The sequence below is a fragment of the Microcaecilia unicolor genome, chromosome 5 (genome assembly GCF_901765095.1).
Source record: "Microcaecilia unicolor chromosome 5, aMicUni1.1, whole genome shotgun sequence".
Lineage (NCBI taxonomy): Eukaryota > Metazoa > Chordata > Amphibia > Gymnophiona > Siphonopidae > Microcaecilia > Microcaecilia unicolor.
In genome coordinates this window covers 165,524,918-165,546,355 of record NC_044035.1, presented here as the reverse complement: position 1 = coordinate 165,546,355, position 21,438 = coordinate 165,524,918, and the positions used below count along the sequence as shown (strand labels likewise).

At 44.2% G+C, this 21,438-nt stretch overlaps 1 long non-coding RNA gene across 1 annotated transcript; it reads left to right on the top strand.

The window, feature by feature from the left end:
• The first annotated feature begins 76 nt into the window (after positions 1 to 76).
• LOC115471084 lies at positions 77 to 15,714 on the top strand. Its single transcript, XR_003942275.1, has 3 exons — positions 77 to 86; positions 9,208 to 9,211; positions 15,632 to 15,714. It is a non-coding gene; the product is annotated as an uncharacterized LOC115471084 (long non-coding RNA).
• The last annotated feature ends 5,724 nt before the right edge of the window (positions 15,715 to 21,438 follow it).

Below are 21,438 nucleotides of genomic sequence, written 5' to 3'. Positions count from 1 at the left end.
AAGCACCTCATAGAGGAGCTTTGTTTATTTGTGATTACATTTCAAATTCACATTTTCTAGTTCACTGGGCCATTGGTTGTGTGTATGTCTGAGTGAAAGGGAGTACAAGGGGTTTTGTTTTGGGGAAGTATATATGTGCAAGGGGTGTGGGGTAGGGGGAGGAGGAGGGAGTGCGTATGGGAAGGTACAAGGAGTTTGTCAGTTTCATGGGGGACGGTTAGGTTTTTTAGGTGACGGGAATCCTTACCCCTAGTGGGACTGAAGAGGGAACTAGGAATTAGAGGGCTAATAGTACCATGTTCCTTAGAGCAGACATATAGGCATGTTGCAGAAGAGGTGAGATGATTATTTGTACCTTAATGATATGGGAGATGTTAGGATGGCCACTCTGTGGGATGCGGGGAAGGCCTACATTAGGGGCTGCTTATACTAAAAGGGTCCCAAGAGAAAAAAAAAACTTCATAACTAGAAAACAGCTCCTAGCAGAAATAAAGGCATTGGACGGGATGCATAAAAGGCAAGGGGGCCGTACACTCTTGTCCCAATTGCAAAATAAACAGAGAGAATTGGATTTAATGAATACTCAACATATGGAGTATCTATTGCAATGTATGAAAGCTTGCTATATGGAACATGGGAATAAGGAAGGAAAATTGTTGGCATGGCACAGTGAGGGGTGGATTAGCCACCTGAACATGCCTCCTGCTGGGAAGGAGGTTACAAATTCTGGGATTGCAGTAGAAGTCCACAAATTTTATGAAAAGCTTTACATAGCAGAAGTGAATTCATCTGATGAGGCGATTTGTGAATATCTTGCCTCGCTGCACCTGCCCAGTTTTTCCAAGGGGCATCAGGAATGGTTGGACAGAGATATCCACAAGTCAAAAGTTAGTGTAGCTGTTAAGGGGATGACATCAGGGAAGGCACATGGAGAAGGTGGATTCCCTCTTGAGTTTACAAAGCCCTGCAGGATCAGTTGGCTCCCATCTTAGCAAGGGTATTCAATGTGGTTTTGCATGGCCAGCAGTTGCCAGCTTCCATGTATAGGGTGCAGGTGATAGTACTGCCAAGACCCAAGAAAAACCGTACCCAGTGTTCCAGCTACAGACCCATCACCCTACTGAATGCTGACATGAAGATTTTTGCTAAAATACTGGGTACACGGCTGGAGACTAAGCTGATGGATTTATCTGGGGCAGTTCAAATGGGCTTTGTGAAAGGTCACCTGTTGGAGGACAATGTTCGCAGGGCCATTGACTTAATAGACCATTACAGTAGTCTACAAGAAAATCATCATCATCAGCAGCAGCAGCAATAGAGGTGGATGCCAAAAAGGCATTCGACCGGGTTGAATGGCATTTCCTTTTTCAGGTGCTAGAGGTCATGGGATTGGGAGAGATATTCGGAAAGTGGGCCAGACAATGGGTACGAGGGCTATACCTGCAAACTAGCAGTAAGATCATGGTTAATGGGGTTCAATCTGACAAACCTTTCTTCCATAAAAGGGTTTGACAGGGATGCTCAATGCCCCCCCCCCCCCTTTATTTGCCCTGGGTGTAGAGCCATTGGCTATGGTGATCCATAAGAATCTAGATATAGTCCCTATCTTGGTGGAAGGGTAGGCTCAAAAAATTCTTTTATATGTGAATGACACCCTACTTTTTGTGGGAGATCCAAAGGAGATATCAAGATTTGCTTCCCAATCTGCTTTAAAACGAACGCAGATAAAACAGAGGTTCTGCTGTTTAATACTACAGTTGATGAACTTGGATTCCCCTTCCTATTTCAATTGGCAGCTGGGGATTTCAATATTTAGGAATTCAACTATCAGATAAGGTGGTGGACCTATATATGCTTAATTATGCACCACTACTATTATGCTACTAGTGAAGGTGCAGCAGGATATGGAGCAGTGGGGAAAACTGATTCTTTCATGGTGCGGTAGAGTAGCTACCGTAAAAATGATGATTCTTCCCTGCTTTCTCTTCTTCTTTGAACAACGGCCGATAGTACTCCCCACAGACATATTTTACTATATGGAACAAGATATTGCTTACCTTTTTTTTGTGGGGGAAAAGACCCAGAGTGCGGCTTCAAAAATTCATGCAGCCAGCCACTTGGGGGGGGGGGGGGGAGGACATTTTCCCTAATCTAATGGTCTATTATCAGGCGGCAGTGCTTAAGGATTACCAGGACTGCCCTGCTCACGATTATTGGGTGCCCATTGAAAAGGCCCAAGGAAGGGGGTGAGATATATTTGCAGCCACACAGCTGGGGGGGGGGGGGGGGACACGCAGCCCCTGGAGGGTAGTGTGGACTTTTTTGTAGGGTGCCACCTCCTTTTGTACCCCATGAGAAAGTACTGGGAAGCTTATGAAAATGATGTGAGGTTAACCTGGGTCACCCGTTTAGTAAGCTGAAGAATCATAGTCCTTTTTCCACACCATACTTTCACTCCTTGTTACAAAGCTGGAGTCCATAGGCCTCACACACTGTGTGGATCTGTTTGTACAGGGAAATTTGCTTTCTCAACAACAGTTATAGGATATACTAGCTTATAGGATACCCTTCTTTCAGTATTTTCAATTGAGGGTTTTGTTACAGGGGGTCAGATGCTCTAAATAATTTACACAGGCAGTGCTGGCTCAAGGGACTGTGACTCCCTGAGACAACTTTTGTTTGGCGCCCTCTCACTAGCATGCTCCCCATTGGCATGACCCCCCACCCTTGGCCATCCCCTCCCCCCGGTCTACCTTTAAAGGCAGTTTCTCCCTCCTGAATACCGATAGCATTTCACCTAATAATACTTGCATCGGCCCCTGTGTCTTCCTTCTGCCACATCCCTGTGGAAACAGGAAGTTATGCCAAAGGAGGGCCTGGGATGTGGCAGAAGAAGGATGCCAAGGCCAATGCAGGTAGCTTTAGGAGAAAATGGCCTTTAAAGGTAGACGGGGGAAGGCGGCCTAAGTGGAAGGGGGTTGCCATCCCTTCTTTTTTTCCCTGCACATGCAATGCCTCTAGGTAAGCTCTGGCCTAGCTTGACCTATAGGGCCAATGACATCACAGGCTCAAATGTTTGGTGCCCTTTATCTACTGTGCCCTGGGCCAGAGCCTCACCTGGTCCATAGGATAAGCAGTCAGCCATGTACATAGGTCCCCCACTTCATTAAAAGTGGCTTTATTTAAAGGCAGATTTGGGGGGAAAATTGCTTTTTAGGGTCTATGCAATATTGCTTCAAGTACGTTGCCCAGCCAGTAGGGATCATGTCCTTGTGTGAGAGAGATGATTTGAGGAAGCTAGGGGAGATGACTAGAAAGAATATATATATTCTAATAAATGTTCTCCAGTGACTGCATATAGACATTTGCAGTATTAACTTACACAAAGACTCTATTGGATGCCCATCAAGCAGGCAAAAGCCTCTCTGGGACAAAATCCAGGGGGGAGAGGGGTCTATGCTGGCAAGGTTGTGGGCAGACAGGTGGCTATGAACATTTGTGGTAGACATGCCTAATGTCTGAGTATTCTGGGTTTAGTATCTGGAAGTAAATAAGTGGGTGGACTGGCATAAATTGGAATGATAATCCAGGGCTTTGTCTGATGGGGGTGTTTGATGAGGACCTTCAACTTTTGGACCTGGACAGATTGGTTTTGCAGCTGTTGCTGGCTGCCAAGATGGCGTTAGTTCGCTCTTGGAAACTGTCCGAGGTGCCCTCAGTGGGGATCTGGTTCAATATTTGTGGGGAGGGAGCTGCGAAGACATGATAAGATCATGTCCTCCCTGTAAGGGAAACACAAGGAAAAAAAAGCAACACTGGGCCTTCAAGGGTGGGACAACAGGAGTATTTTATTAGCCAAAGACCCGACACGGGCCGTGTTTCGGCGCCAAAAAGGCGCCTGCCTCAGGGGTCAAATTGTAGATATGGTAGTAATACAGATTTCAAGTTATAAGTGCCTTTGAGGACAGCTTCGATAACTTGTATAGATTTCGCTATAGTGCGGATAAAAAGGGGGTCCGACAAAGGGGCCCTCTCCTGTTTGGTCCGACCAAACAGGAGAGGGCCCCTTTGTCGGACCCCCTTTTTATCCGCACTATAGCGAAATCTATACAAGTTATCGAAGCTGTCCTCAAAGGCACTTATAACTTGAAATCTGTATTACTACCATATCTACAATTTGACCCCTGAGGCAGGCGCCTTTTTGGCGCCGAAACACGGCCCGTGTCGGGTCTTTGGCTAATAAAATACTCCTGTTGTCCCACCCTTGAAGGCCCAGTGTTGCTTTTTTTTCCTTGTGTTTCTCTTACTGTATACTGTATTACCCTCTCTGCCTGTACTCTCCCTGTAAGGGAGACAACACCAGCCTCAGCAACTTTGGCTGCCAGTGCCTATGGCTCTGCCCGCTGATGGTTGACCATTTCTGCACCCATTGAGACCCTAATTCTGTATTGTGTGCTTGAGTGATTCCTTGCCATATTTAATCTGTGTTTAGAGATGAGGAAAGGAGGAGGAGGGATCGTTTGGGGTGAGAGCTTGGGGTTGGGAAGGTATTGGTAGTTGTCACTGTTCACTTAGATGCTCGAATTGTTTCTCTGGAATCCACTTTGTATTGACATAGCTTGTATGAAAGTGTTTTCTATGCTTCTTTACATATGTTTGAATAAAAATGAAAGTTAAAAAAATACATACTCCTACCTCCCACCCCCACATACCTTTTCCAGAGGCTTTCTGCTTTATAACAATTGCCTAGACCAGTGTTCTTCATTATCAGGCCTAGTGATCAGTGCTGGCACCTATTGACCCTCTTTTCTCTCGATAATAAATATTCTCCCCCCCCCCCTCGCACACACACACATACACACCTCATTCAGAGGCTTTCTGCTGGCACTGTCTCCAGAACAACTGCTCCATTTTCCTTCTGGACTGCGTAGCTTTCAGTGAATTTGAGTTATCAAGCATACAAACTCCCAAGCTCTTCTTGCAAGATGGGCAAACAGTGAAGACGTTTGAACACCACATAGATCAAGAATAACAAGAGGCATCTGATACTGGATGAAACCAGAACAGCTGTCCAATGGGCAATGCCTGAGCAAGACTCTGGAAAAGCTCAGGAGCAATAACAAACTAGGGTATAGAGGGGAACTATAACCCAGAGAACAGAAGTTTAGCCATAGGCGTCGGAATGGTGGGATCACAGATACCATGGCATGCCACAGATTTCCTTCCTTACTTCCCCCGTGAGATATCTACTTTCATATCTCCTTCCCCTGAGGTGGTGACACTACAATCAGCATGACAGAAGAAGCATTGCAGCCAGCCGGTGTGGGTCCTTGGGCATCTGGGAGGGAGGGAAGGAGATAGGGGGAAGGTGAGAAATGCTTGACACCACAGGGAAGGGATTGAGAGGTAGGGAATTGGAGAGATGCTGGATACCACGGGGGGGGGGGGGGGGGGGGGGGTACTAGGGAAAGGAAGGATGAGGTGGAGCTGAAGTTGGGGGTAAAGTTGGAAGTGGGGTTGGTGGAGGAGCTTGGAGCCCCCAAAAAGGTGTTCAGCTGCCCCTGGGTTTATCTAACCTACTTCTGTGCTGCACCAGCACTGGCTCATTGGTTATGCTTCTGTGTTTCCTGGTTCTTGTCTTGTTCTAATCTATTTCCTGTTCCAAGTTTTGTTTGTACTCTTCTCTTGCCTAGCTTTTGAATGCATTTCTTCATTGGACACTTGCTAGGGTAAATGCGACAAGACAGTGGTCCTTAGCACTAAAGCAAATGCTGAATAAAAGTGGCCTTTGACCAATTCCTTGTCCTCACCTCCTCTCTGATTGTTTCCATTCACACTGTGGTATTTTAGAATTTGATTGCCTTCTTTGTGTACATTCTAAATTGCTTCAAGCCTTGTTGATTTGATGTATAAATGTAAACTTATATAATCTTTTAGTTTATACATGTTGCCTTTAGCTTAAAACCCTAGACACTCTTCAGTTTTGTTTCATATTTATAATTGAAGAAGTTCTGTATTCTCTTCTTGAACCAGGAAATGTATCATGCATTCTTTTACATACTATCTTGAGTCTCCAGATTGTCATCATATTTTAACACCTCTTTGATAGAGTTTTGAGGGGTTTTTATTATTATTTTTTATTGGGGTCAGCTGGTGTGATTACCATGTTTAATTTAAGAGCACTGGCATTTAAATTAATACATGCATTCAACATCACTATGGTGTATAGGTGATGGTACTTAATATACATATACAGGGTAATTTTACATCAGGTCACCTATGTGTGAAGGTGCCTATTTGCAGCCTAATTAATTAACACTGGCATTCACACCTTTGCCTCCTCTTTCACACTACTGGAAATAAATAACTTACACTCTGAGGTCCTGGCAAAAACAGGCCTCAGCTTTATTCACAACATTATAACTGTCATCTCCCTCCTAGTTAGCTCCATTCAAGACTAGAATGGTGACATCCAAGCCCAGTTTCTCAGCTCAGCCTAACCTGTGGTATCGCAAGGTGGCCACATATTTTCAACTCCCACTCATTTAAAATTCCCAACCTTTCAATGTAGCGGTTACACAGCAGTTACACCTGTGCTCACCTTACACACTTATGCTTGCCTAAGTGACAGCCACAAAGGCATACAATCTATTCCAGATGTGACAAACCCAACCAAGTCCCCAAATCAACCCCATACCCTAAGCCCCAGATGGAAGGGAGGGCAAAATTTCCACCCACTTCCTGATCAAGCACCTCCCAGACCTGCACCCTTTTTCCCCTCAGTTTTCTCAAGCTCCTCTCCCAACTTCTTCCCATGCTCTGAACCAACTCTCCGTCATTCACCCCTCCCTTCTCAAAGACTTGCTGTAACTTGAGTAGACTGCCAAGTTATGAGCTCTTTGCCTACTCAGGTCAGCCTCATTGTCATAAAAGATGTATAGGTGTCTACCTGTCTTTACAAAGTATGAGCACATATACGCAGAAACCATGAGTAGAATGAACCCATGCACATTTACACCAGCTGAAAAGCACGTGAGAACGTATACACATAAAATATGCACGGTTGTATGTTACAATGTATGCATGTAAACTGCAACTCTACCCAAACTCTTCCAAAGTTTCATACAAGTAGCGGCATATCTACCTTATATGGCACCTGGGGCAAAGCGCACCCCCTCTGGGCACAGCACATGCCCCTCCTCCAAGCAGGGAGGTGCACGAGGCAGGTGCGTGGCTGTTGGTTCTGCTGGTCCCCTGCCCTGGAACAGGAAGTTGACAACAGAGGGGGCAGGGGACCAGCAGAGATGACATCTGCGCAGTGCTCCGTGCACCTACCGCCCCACCCTAGGTACACTAGAGCATACAAGTACATGCATTCTTGCTAATTCTCATACTTGTATGCTGAGCATAACTTTCTAAGAGACCTTTTCCCCAAAATTCTATAAATGGCACTTAAAATTGTATGCGCAAATTTGGGTACACACCCAATTTGCATGTGCAATTTAATTGAATAACAAGCCAATTAGCGCTGATAATTGGGTGCTAATAATCCATTATCGGCCCTAATTGACCTTGATTGAAATTTACTCGTGCATTTTTAGTCTTGTGGATCTGTGCATAAATTTTACATGTGGCTCTGAAAAGGGGGTGTAGCCATAGGAAGGTCATGGGCAGATCGGAGGCATTCCTGGAATTTATGAGCGCTGTTATAGAAAAAGAGGAATCTGCACCTAATGTAGACGTTAGGATTTACACCAGAGTTTACTTGGTTTAAATCCTTGTGCCTGAAGTTCGGCGCCAATCCCGGTGCAAAACATTCTATAAATTGTGCCTAACTTCCAGTGCCATTTATAGAATAGCTTTTAGCACGTTATTTTTTCAGCACTGATTTTTCTGCACTCTTTATAGAATTTGGTCCTTTACGTGCATACACTGGCATATACATGCAAAAAATACCTTATTCTCATAGGACCCAATGCTCAAAGCTCCAGTGCTAAAGCCAATAGCACTCATCCCATAATGCAGGAACAGCATAGAAACATAGTACACTATGCCATACTCTGTATTTTATTTGAATATTTTTACTGCTGTAATTGTCTATTACTTATGTTTGATTTATTCTTACTGTACACTGCCTTGAGGGATCCTTTTACAAAGGCGCATAAGAGCCTATGCACGTCCAGCACACACCAAATTGTCATTACCGCCTGGCTAGCCTGTGGCCCAGGTGGTAATTCTGAGTTTGACACACGCCAAAAACCTGTGGTAGGAAATAACTTTCTATTTTCTACCACAGGGGCGTTCCTGGTGCTAATTGGCAGTTGGTGTGCACTGTACGGTTACCACACGGGTAATGCATGAGCCCTTGCCACTAATTCAATGGGTGGCATTAAGGGCTCAGGACGTAAATAGATGCATGTTGGTTTTCATTTTGCCGCACGTCCGTTTCCCACCCCCTCAAAACACCTTTTTTTCAGATGCAGTGGAGAAATGGTCCAGTGCACGTCCAATACACGCGCCTGCACTACTGCAGGCCACTTTTTGGTCATGCCTTTCTTAAAGGGCTCCTAAATGAATTCCTTCAAAATGAAGGTACATAAATCCTAATAAATAAATAAATAATGGCATTTAAACTATATGCGCACTGTGACACCGAAAGTAAAGGGGAGAAAAATGCCTGGTGCATGCGCACAAGAGTTTTATGGTACTCGCAGGTCTGGTGCTCATGCCCAGGCAAACTCTGAAGTGAAGCACACATCTGCGCTGTTCTTCTGTGCCTTTAAATGTGTGCTTTCACTTCGGGTTTGCTCGGACTTGCACACATGTGTTTTTCAGTACCGACACTTAGAGGCTTGTATGGATTTCCTTCCACTTCCAAAACAAATAAGAACTGCCAGATTTTAAACCGAAAAATCAAAAGAAATCTTCTCTTCAAACCCACCAATGTCAGCTCCGAACTGCTAGGAGGTTTCCAGTGGTAAGAGCAGGGTTTGTTTATGTGTTGTTCTCTGAGCATTGGGAGGGCATAGCAAATGACCTCATTAACATCCATTTGACTACTTTTAAATAGAATTTGTGGCCTTCTTTGGCACGCATATTGTTTCCTGCGCTAAAGGCATCTGAGCAGTCTGCACAGATTAACACAGTGCTAGTCCAGCGCTAATTGGCTCTAACACCGGCATTAGGTTCCGAGCATTAGGGCCAGAGTGTGGTGACCATACCGGCAATATCCATTAATTCTAGAAGTAGTGATCTCTCATCTAACAGCTTGGCCTTTCAAATCTTTGCTTTAGATCATTTCTAGATCCCACCAACCTAAAGATATCTACTCTCTCAATGACAAGCTCTCATAGGTGAAGATTTGGCTCACTAACAATAAGCTCAAACTAAACCCAGAGAAATCTAAATCTCTTTTATTCTCTGTTCCACCAGACATGAACTTATTACTCCACTCCTATTTTATTGCATAAAAGTTCCACTTGCTTCCTTGAGATTACTCAGATTTCTCCTCAACCATGCCCTTCCCTTTCAGCTGCAAATTTATGTTTAATTAAACACTGCTTCTTTAAATTGCATCTGGTTTGTTCCATCAGGTCTCTTCTTCATCTTCCTGCTCTCCGTATACTGGTCCACTCTCTTGTCCTTTCCCAACTAGATTATTGCAACTTCTAATCAGGGTTTCATAATTGCTACAGCACTGAGAATGCACTTGCTGCCCTGGGTGATACGATGAGACAGATAAAGGTCATTTCTCCTTTCTAGTTGTGCTTAATCTCTCTACAGCCTTCTATACAGAGGAGGATGGTCTCCTGTTATGAAGGCTTGCAGAATCAGGCTTGCAGACCACTGGATATTGCTGCTTCTGGTCAAGTGAATGATTCCCACTCAAAACAGAGAAACTTGGAGTGTGGTATAGCATAGGAGTGAAGTATTTAATTTATGATGGGTTCCATGAAGGTAGTAATTTATTGATCTGAAATTTTATTAAAGCATTTTTGCTTATTTGGGAAAGTTATCTCTGTTCATTGTTACCAAAAGCATGTTGTTTGACTTTGAATGATTTCAGACTAGGAACTGGCATCTCTCCATCACTGCCTTCTGCCCCTGGATCCAATATCTTCCTCCTTCTTCCCCCTCCGGTGCAGCATCTCTCCTTCCTTCTCCTCCGCCCTCTCTTTTTTCTCTTCCTTCTTTCCCACTGTCCATCATCTCAAGTCTAACATCTGTCCCCCCCCCCCACATTGTATCTCTCCATCTCTCCCTCCCTTCCACCACCATGTCCGCCATTTCTTCCTCTCTTTTCCTTCACCCCTTCTAGGCAACATCTCTCCATCTCTCTCCCCAACTCACCCTACCCTACCGTACATCCAACAATTCTCCCTCTATCTCCCCCACCCCCTGCAGCATCTCTCCCTCCCTTAATCATTCCTCATTCCAACAATTATTCCTCCACTGTTGTGTCCAACAATTATCCCTCTTTTCTACACCCACCCATGCAGCAACTTTCAAAGGGTCGCCGGCAGCGTATAAGAGTCGCTGCCACTGCTGCCATCTGGCCAAGAAGCCTTCCCTCTGCTGCATTCATCCCAGGCTGTAAATAGGAAATTGCATCAGAATTGGGGGGGGGGGGGGGAATGTGCCAGAGGGAAGACTTCCAGGTCACCTGGCAGCAGTGATTCTTACCTCTGCCAGCAACCCTTTATCTTCAAAGACCCTTTGTCTAAGAGGGAGATGCAAGACTGCAGTGGGAGCCTAGCTTTCTCCCCAATGCCGGTGTTGTCAAGGGTGTACCACTGCTGGGTGAGCCCAAGCCCAAAGTTGGTGGGTCCAAGCTCACCCATGGCTACACCCCTGGTAAATACTGGCAGTTATATGTGGATATTAAATACATGTAGGAAACTATTTTAGAAAGCTGAGATTTATAAGTGCAAATTATGAGTACATGCAGATGGCTAGGGAACACAGTTGGGTGACACTAGACAGGGTCAAAAATACAAGCGTATTTCCTTTTTCCAAAGCAATGTCTTTGAGTATCAAGATCAAAGCTGGGATTTATACCTGCTCCTTGGCACCTCTGTGTTTTATAAAAGAGTTCATTTTGGGCAGCACTCTATAGGAGGGATTAGGAGAAGTTATTCCCATATTCCACCCTCCCCCCCTCCCCAAAAAAAGAAATTGATAGTGCTGCTTGACTGCAGGTTAGAATCTGTACCTAATTGGGAGAACATATGCATCTAGGTTTCCAAAATGGCACTCATACACATCTATGTGTTGACACTTACATGTCCAGGTTCAAAATACCCACTCACACATGTAATTGCTGCTACTTAGACATGTATGTTGCCTAGATGCCTCCATTGATTTTTTTTTAGATGTTGGCAATTGCAAAATGGTTGCTGCTACTACAGGTAGCCAACACATACATGTCCATTCCTGCTTGCATGTTAGAAAAGGCTCTACATGGGCAGATCCTTTTCCAAGATACTACCAGAAACTGACACATCCTGACTTGGACATCTCAATTCTGATTTGAATGTCTGTTAAAAATCTGCCTTTTTATATGTTATGTGGGTAATTCCATGAGGGGATGCCCTACCCTAAGGCTGTGAGGTAAATGTCCAGGCCTACCAATTAAGCTAACATTTTATATTGAAGAGTAAATGCCTACTTTTCTTTATAAAATAGGCACCCAAACTGTGCTTACTAAGTGGGTGCCTTTTTACTCTCTTATCCTAGGTGCCCTGTTATAAAATTGCTCTGCATATCTGTTTGTGCATATGACTTCTGTATCTCGCTGTGAGGGAGTCTATAGGATAAAACCACTTCTCCTTAAGGACAGTGGCGTACCAAGGGGGGGCGGTCCGCCCCGGGTGCACGCCTCTGGGGGGGTGTCGTGCGCCTGTCAGCTCTTCGTTTTCATGCTCCCTTTGCCCCGGAACAGGTTACTTCCTGTTCCGGGGCAGAGGGAGCATGAAAACGAAGAGCCGGCAGGCGCGCGGCACCCCCCCCCAGCGGCGTGCACCCGGGGGGTTCTTTCACCGGGGGATCGGGGGTTCTTTCGCCGGGGGGGGGGGGGGCGTCGCGCTGTTCCGGGGGGGGCGGGGCGCATCGGCGATCCGCCCCGGGTGTCAGACCCCTAGGAACGCCACTGCTTAAGGATATTACCTTACAGTGTCAGAGCCATCTTAAGAGGTCCTTTTACTAAGGTGCACTGAAAAATGGCTTGCGGTAGTGTAGGGACCAGTTTTGGGCATGCACCGATCCATTTTTCAGTGCGCCTGTAAAAAAAAGGCCTTTTTAACATTTTTGCCGAACATGGACATGCGACAAAATTAAAATTTCCACGCGTCTTTTTTGGTTCTGTGACCTTACCAACCAGCCATTCATCTAGCGGTAGAGACTCATGCAGTAACTGGCCGGTAATATTATTCAGATGCGTGTATTGGACACACGCCAAAAATGAAATTACCACAAGAGTCACATGGTAGCCGGGCGGTAACTCCATTTTACCACGTGTTGGGCATGCGTAGACGCTTACGCGGCTTAGTAAAAGGGCCCCTAAATCCCTTAGTCCTGCCCAAGGGGGAAGTGACATGGGAGGGGTGGAGCCAGGAAGGCATGGTCTAGGAAGTATAAAAGCCCAGGGCACAGTTAGGTTAAGGAGGCCCAGAGGGAAGCAGCAATGTCCAACTGCATTTGCCTCCACCACTTACGTATAAACTGCAGCTGCTACAGTCAGGTAGGCAAAATTCAACCTGGAACCTTGCAACTCTGGACTTTTTGACCAGAGTAACTGTTAGGGACTACATTGATAACTCTGGGGAGCCAGGCCAGAGACAAGTAAAGTGTACTGCCTTGCTGAGAGACATATATGTTTATGTTTACTATAAAAATTTTTTATGTACTACCCGGCTTGTACAGATCACGGCAGTTAAGAAATATATAACACATTTAAAAGAATGGAACGCCATTTAAAGACCTAATCACAATCTCTTGAGAAATCCACAGGTATATTATTTTCGCATTGACAGTATCCTACTAGAACCTAAGGGTTTGTGATCTCTTTAATTTATTGCCAGGTAAACCAGCATAGATCACATTCACTTAGTCTAACCGTGCTATCAGGAGTGCATGTAAAATATGTAATGCATCCTTGTTAAACAAATATTTTAGGGACCATAATCTCTGTGATATTGTAAAACCTTCCTTCAATACTTTATTGATCTGATCATCAAAAGTTAACGTCGAGTCAATAAGCATCCCCAGGTATCTAAAAGATTGTACTGGTGAAATTGCAATCCCAGTACTGGTATCAGAGTAGATCTATCCTGGTGTCCTATAATCCAACATATGCTGTGGAGGAGAAGCCTAGTGGTTAGTAGTACAGTGGACATTGATCCTGGGGAACTGGGTTCAAGTCCCACTGCAGCTCCTTGTGACTATGGGTAAGTCGCTTAACCATCCATTGCCCCAACCCAGGTACAAATAAGTGCCTGTATATACTATGCAAACCACTTTGAATGCAGTTGCAAAAACCATAGAAAAGTGGTATATTAAGTCCCATTCCATTTCCCTAGGAGCAGACCACTGGAGAATCCTGTTACTGTCTGAAGAACTTTTTTCCATTTGTTTTCTTTCCCCCTACCTATGACTGGAACAGGGCCCATACCTGATACTTATAATAAATAGCATATTCTTTTACCTACACTGGTTGTGTGGCTCCAATTTTTCCTGGCTCCAGGCCCTCCCTCCCTCACATTCCCACACCTGCCTAGAACCATGGTGATTAGGTGGGTTAGAAATTTAAAAAATACACTTCCCCAGTCCTTTTTTACTATTTATCTCTGAGCCTTGAGTGAATGTTATTAGATCATTTGGCTTCAGTTTCCAAATTTACACTAATGATACGGATTTACTGCCTGTTGAATTCTAATTGTCTTGCTTCAGTAGTTCATTTGAAGGGGTGTCGGAAACCGTTTTGAATTTGATGAAAACAAAAAGACTCAAGCTAAATGCAGACAAATTGGAAGTTCTGCAGGTAAGCAGATCATATATCCCAAAAGATCCACTTCAGGTAATGCCTGACAGCAGTATTTTGTCTCTGAGGTCTCATATTTAAAGTCTAGTGGTGATTCTAAACTCCACTTTAATGATGGAGAACATTATCACCGTTGTGGCACACAGCACCTATTTTAATTTACATCTTATGCACCAATTAAAACTATATTTACCTCGTATCCGTCTTAAACTAGTTTTACAATCCTTCAGCTCAATATTCAGTGGCAGATGCAAATATGTTCTTTTATGCACCAGCATATTCAGTGCAGTGGCATAGCTAGGACTCAGTGAGCCCTGGATGGATTAAGATGAGATGGATCCCCTATAACAATATCGTTCCCAAGGTCGTAGGTACTGAGTGAGGGGGGGGGGGGGGGGGGGAGGGTGCACATTTCCCAAAGCTGACATATTAAAATTAATACATTCAGGGAAAAAAAAACTTTTTTCTACCTTTGTTGTCTGATCATTGTTTTGGTCCTGGTGCTTTTCTCAGTTTTTTTTTTTTAATTTCTCTAAGGTCTCCTGCCCTTTTGACACTTCTTCTCTAAGGCCCCCTTTTACTAAGGTGTGCTCACGTTTTTAGCACAAGCTAAAATTGTAGGTGCGCTAAATGTTACAGATGTCAATACATTCCTATGAATAATTGATAATTTTCAACTCCCCCCCATCCTTTTCCTCCACTGTTATTTCTTTCTTCCTCTGGTGACCTTGTATATTGTACTATTGTTTGCTTATTAACTATTGTACGCCACATTGAGCCTGCCCTTGGGCGGGAATACTGTGGGATATAAATGTCATAAATAAATAAATAAATAAATAAATGGGGGCCTATGTCCAGTATCTATCTTTTCTGAGAGTCTCCACCTGTTCTGTCCAGCCTTTCCCCTCTGTGTCTCTGTCCCTGTCCCTCTCCTCCCCCTCCCATGTTCAGTATCTCTTCTCTGTGTACCTATCTTGCTTTGTCCAGCAACCCCCTCTGTGTCCCTATCCCTCCCTTTGTGTCCCTGTCTCTTTGTTCCCTTCACATACAGCATCTTTTCTGTGTCCTCGTCCCTCCCATGTCTCTTCCTCCTGCTCCCCTCACCCTCCCTGGTGTGGCATCTCTTTCATCCTCCCTCTGTTGGTCCCTCTCCCCCTCTCTCCTCTGGTCCAGTTTCTATCTCTTCTCTCCCTCCACTTTGCTCCAGGTCTTCTTTTCTCTTTTCCCTCTGCTCCCCCCCCCCCCCCCCCACCAACTCCAACATCTCTCCCCTTCTGTCCCCCCACTGACCAGTTCGGCATCTTTCCATACATCCCCTGTGCTCAAGTCCGGCACATCTCCCTTCCCGTCCCCCCTCCCCTGCAACTGCGTGGGTTCTGTATTGTTCTAGCTTCCAACACCGCCCCCCCCCCCCGGTCGGCAGGTCGGTTGGTCTTCCACACATAGTAGCAGCTCATAGCAGAGAGAATGTTGAAAGCTGCCTCTCTCGCCCACAGAACCTTTTCCGTGCTGCGTCCTGCCCACAGGAAGTTGCATCAGAAAGATGGGATATGGCAGAGGAAAGGCTCCGCCAGCCAGAGAGACAGCTTTCAGCATTCCAAGGACGTTTTATGACAGGAGATGGCATGAGCCTATCTGGCTCATTCTGTGGGCAGAAGCCAGTGGGCAGAGCTTTCTGCCACATTGATTGACCCCAAACTTTCACAGATGCTATTGAAAACAATAGCAAACTTGTGAGGTTTATATTGTTTTATTAAACCTCCTTGGTTTTGCATTGTCTCTATTAGGAAGGGATCAGGGGGATATAAGAGGGGTTGGGGGTGAGGTCTGCAGAGTTTTCAAGGGGTCTTTGATGGGGGGAGTGTTATATTCAAAATGTAGTTGTTGTGAGGAGGCAGTTGCCTGGGCACTTTAGTGGGAGTCTGTTTTTGATCTGCTGTATTGTAGATTTCAGTGCTGTGCTACCCCCTAGATTCTATATAGCATGACTGAAATTATGCGTGCAAATTCGGTCATATTCTGGATTTCTGCTTGCATTGGCTTTCTAATTACTTAATAAGCCAATCAATGCCAATAAATGCCACTTAACAAGCAATTATTGATATTAATTGCCATTAAATCAAATTTACACGCACAACTTGCTAGGTGTAAATTCTAATGTGTACTGCCAAAAAAGGGGTGTGGCCATGGGTGTGAAATGGGAAGACTGTAGTTGTTCTGAAAATCTACACGCAAGGTTATAGAATACTCCTGCTCCACACCTAACTTAGGTGCTGGTATTTATACCATGTTTTACTTGGCGTGAATGGATTGTGCCTAGATTTAGGCACAGGCATGGCCACTAGGCATATTCTATAAAGTGTGCCTAAATCTAGGCGCGGTTTACAGAATACGCAAAGGCGTAAATATTTTTGGCACTGATATTTCAGGCGCCTTGTATAAAATCTAGTGCTATATGCCTTTATGTTTGCTTATGATGACAATAAAGATATTTCTATATAAAATAATAGCAATCGCTTATGACGGCCTGTGTGCGTTTCCTTTCTTAATTTGACAACTTTTATATTTATTTAAATTGAAAATCACTAAAGCAGCATTTACAATTATTGTACCTTGTAGAAACAGCTGTAATAAACTCTGTATTTTGTGCTCATTTTTCTACACTGTTCTATAGAATACAGTAATACATGGACAAATTTCAGTGAGGATATCCTGTTTCCTTATGGGTTCATCTTAACTGTTGTAATCTGCCTTGGAAAGCCTGGTGTTACTATTTTCTGTAACCTGAGTTTGGTTTTTATTTTTAACCTCTGGGGAGGTCCTGAGTATGAGCTGCGATCCCACCGCTGGTGCAAGTGCTCTGGAGTAGAGCCATGGCCTTTTTTAAAGGTGCCACTTACAAAAATTAAGTCTCCTGCTGCTCCAAAAATATGTCTGCCACTCCGAAGCACCTGCACTTGCAACAGAACTGCAGCTCACATGGTACCCACCTGCGGGTACCAATGGGAACCTCCTTACTCCCAGGGCTCCCCCCAGAGGTAAAAATAATTTAACCTCGGGTTACAGTGCTGACGGTTCCTCTGTGTACATCCGTGTACTGATTGTTTGTTTAGGGTACACCAATATGGCGGCTGCACAGGGGAGATGGCTTCAACTTTTTCATGTCATGCTGTCTTCTGTTATAAAACCTCCTTACAGCACTCTCTTTGCCAGGAGCCACTGCTCTGTGTGGAGGACCGACAGATCTGCCAACTGTGGGGGGAGGGGAGGTGAAGACAGCCCTTCCATTCGGTAGCCCTAGGTATTTGCCAACAACTGACATTGTGCACTGCATATAAGGTACAGAAGAGCAAAATGTAATGTAATATTCATAACTAGTACCACTCCTGGATATATGCATGCTCCCTTAGTATCAATGGGCTACAGGAATATATGATCCCTTATGGACAGCAGTCTGGATCTGTTCTTCTGCCAGTGAGCCTTGTGCACTGCCTGCCTGAGAGCACTGGTAAACAGGAAGGGGACATTAATTGTTGCAATTAAAATGTTTTCATCAGGCTTGTGCTGCCTATTAAGTTGTTCAGTTTTGCAGAGAAAATCATTAATATCTTTAATGCAGGGAGGAAACTGCTGAGAAAAAAGAGCATACATGTAAATCTGCAGATCAAAAGTGTCTCTAGAGTAGCTGCAAAACAGTAAAGACTGAGGTGGAGACAGACCCAGACAGAGGATGTGTAACCTGGCTGCATATAAAACTCTCCACATGTACAACCATGGAGGCCATTTTACCAAGGCGCCTATGCACCTACGTGCATCCAATGCACGTCAGTTTGGAACTACTGCCCAGCTACCGCGTGCCTCGGGCTGTTACTCCATTTTTTAAGTGCGTCCAATACGGGCGGCGGAAAATATTTTTTATTTTCTACTGCGTGGCACTAACTGGGCAGTAATCGGCAGTGTACACGCACTGACGATTACCACCCGGTTAACGCATGAGACCTTGCCACTAAGTCAATGGGTGGCAATAAGGTCTCTGGCCCAAAATGGATGTGCACCAATTTTTATTTTGCAGCACGTCCATTTTCGGCCAAATAAAAAGGCCTTTTTTGCAGGTGCACTGAATAATGGACCTGCGTACATCCAAAACACATACCTACAGTAACGCAGGCCATTTTTTGTCCCACCTTAGGAAAAGGACCCCGTAATGCCTTGTGTTAAAGTAGGGTAGGGGGGAGAGCATGACTTGATTATACATATCCTAGGGATGATGATGGGTAGGTAGTTGGCCACTAAGAGAACCTGCTGTTTTAGGCTTTATTGCTAACAGTTTTGGGGTTCTGGATTAAGAATGGTCAATCAAAGTGAGCACTAGCCTACTGGTTAGAGCAGTACTGACTTGTGAATGAGTTTGCAAGAGCAGCGGATCTTGGAGCACTGCGCTGTTCCTGAGATATTTCTGATGTTTCAATTGACGCTTTTTCACCGCAGTGCAGTGTAGATATCTACTTTATATACTAGCAACAACCCTTGATGCAGATATTGTGCCAAAACACTACCGTGTAGGATTAACCATCAATGCAGATTTTACATTTGGACCTATGGTTTCGCCTCTGTTTTTGGCCACCTCTGCTGTTTGGTTCCCCGTGCGTATTCTGTAGAGATATTTCTCATAAGAACATAAGCATTGTCACACTGGAACAGACCAAAAGTTTATCAAGCCCAGTATCCTGTTTCCAGCAGTGGCCAATCAAGGTCACAATGACCTGGCAAGATCCTATAAAACAGATTTTGTGCTGCTTATCCTAGAAATAAGTAGTGGATTTTCTCAAGTCCATCTTAATAATGGCTTATCGACTTTTAGGAAATTATCCAAATCTTTGTTCAACCCTGCTAAGCTAACTGTTTTTACCACATTGTCTAGCAATAAATTCCAGAGTTTAATTACATGTGGAGTGAAGAAATATTTTCTCCAGTTTATTTTAAATGTACTACTTAGTAGCTTCATTGTGTTCCCCCTAGTCCTAGTATTTTTGGAAAAAGCGTGCAAGAAGAAAGGAGGTGTTGATGCCCCTGTATAAGTCGTTGGTGAGGCCCCACCTGGAGTATTGTGTTCAGTTTTGGAGGCCGTATCTTGCTAAGGATGTAAAAAGAATTGAAGCAGTGCAAAGAAAAGCTACAAAAATGGTATGGGATTTGCAATACAAGATGTATGAGGCGAGACTTGCTAACCTGGACATGTATACCCTGGAGGAAAGGAGAAACAGGGATGATATGATACAGACGTTCAAATATTTGAAAGGTATTAATCTGCAAACGAACCTTTTCCGTAGATGGAAAGGCGGTAGAACTAGAGGATCATGAAATGAAATTGAAGGGGGGCAGACACAAGAAAAATGTCAGTATTTTTTCACGGAGAGAGTGGTGGATACTTGGAATGCCCTCCCACGGGAGTTGGAGATGAAAACGGTAACAGAATTCAAAAATGCAAGGGATAAACATAAAGGAATCCTGTTCAGAAGGAATGGATCCTCAGAAGCTTAGCGTTGAGTAGGTGGCAGAGTCGGTGGTGGGAGGCAGGGCTAGTGCTGGGCAGCCTTCTACGGTCTGTGCCCTGAAAATGGCAGATACAAATCAAGGTCAGGTATACACATAAAGTAGCACATATGAGTTTATCTTGTTGGGCAGACTGGATGGACCGTACAGGTCTTTCTCTGCCGTCATCTACTATATTCCTTATGGCCTTGGGCAACTTATTTAACCCTCCATTGTCTCAGGTACAATCTTAAGATGTCTTTAACTAAAGGTTAACACAAGTTATCCGCAGAGGAACCAATTTGACTCCTATGGATCCTTCTGCAGATAACTAGCGCTAATCTTTAGTAAAAGTGCCCCTTAGATTGTAAGCCCCATGGGGACAGGAAAATACCTATTGTATTGTCCTGAGCTACTAATGGAAAAGTGTGAACTAAATACTAAAAAGAAATAAATACCGAGCTTGGTTCTCATACATCTGCATCAAGTCCCCTGACTTTGTTTAGTGGAGGGAGGGTAAATCCTGTGTCAAAGGGCTACAAAATTCTGCAATAAGACAATTTGAAATAGCAAGGCACCTCCACAGCACATTGGGAATGTGCAGTCATTCCATTGCCATTTAAATAGTGAAAAATTATTGCACAAGGAAGGAAAATGTTTCCTTTACTAATTAGATATTGAAAACCATTTTATTAAACTACTTAAGTATTTATGGTTATTTAATCGCTGGATCTCATTGGAGTAGTTTTAAACACTATTCCTGATTTAGTTAGGGGGAAGGTTGGTTAACATTGTATTTAAAAGCAAATCTACAACAAGAGCAGAATGTCTTCACCTAGCCACATTCTTTCAATACTCATAATGAACAATTAAGGGCCCAATATTCCAAAGGAATTATATAGATATCTTCAACCCTTATTTGGATAATAAACTTAGCCAGTGCTTACCAGGGATGTTAAGTGGTACTATCCGTTTAGTGCTGCTGAATATCCTTACAGACCATCACAGCACTATCTAGATAAGGGGCAATTCTATAAAGTGTGCTAAAACTTAGGCACACAAAATCTAGGTGCTATCCCCCAGATTCCATATATGGTGCCAAGATTTCAGCGCAGAAATCGAAGCGTATTCCATAATAGTGCATATAACCTAGTTGGTTAAAAAGTCAATCAGCGCTGATAATTGCCACTTAACAAGCAATTATTGACATTAATTGGCATTAATTAGAATTTACATGCAGAACTGTCTAATCATATTCTATAATGTGCTGCGCATAAATTGTAAGTCATATAGTTGAAAAGTAGGTGTGGCCATGAGCATGGAACGGGCAGGCCAAGTGCATTTCTAAAATCTATGTTGATTTTTATAGAATACACCCAGTCTACGCCTACTTTAGGCGTCAGCACTTACACCAGGTTTTACATGGCGTAACTGCCCGCGACTATTTCACTGTAGTTCTATTACTAGGTTTCAATTTACTGTTTTCAAGTTTACCTCATTTAGGCCCTCATGATCAAAAGCAAACTCTGGCGCTAGAGGCTGTTAACGCCATACTAGCGCCAGAGTTTGCAGCCGACCCATGATCAGAGCCCTTGAGCACCTGAAACAGCGCACTTGAGGGCTCTCAGTGCAAGTAGCATGCAAATGCATGCTAAACAGGGCTTCTAGCGCAATTAGCTTGCAAATGCATGCTAATTGGCGCTTAACGCATTCATCCCCAATGATCAGCGACCAGCGCGCCAAAGATTGGGTCGCTGGCCGCAGCAAAATCAACGCCAGTTCCGAGCTGGCGTTAGATTTTGCGGATCATTGGGGAGGAATGGTGAGCCCTGTTCAGCATGCAGTTGCATGCTGGCAGGCCCCCCTTC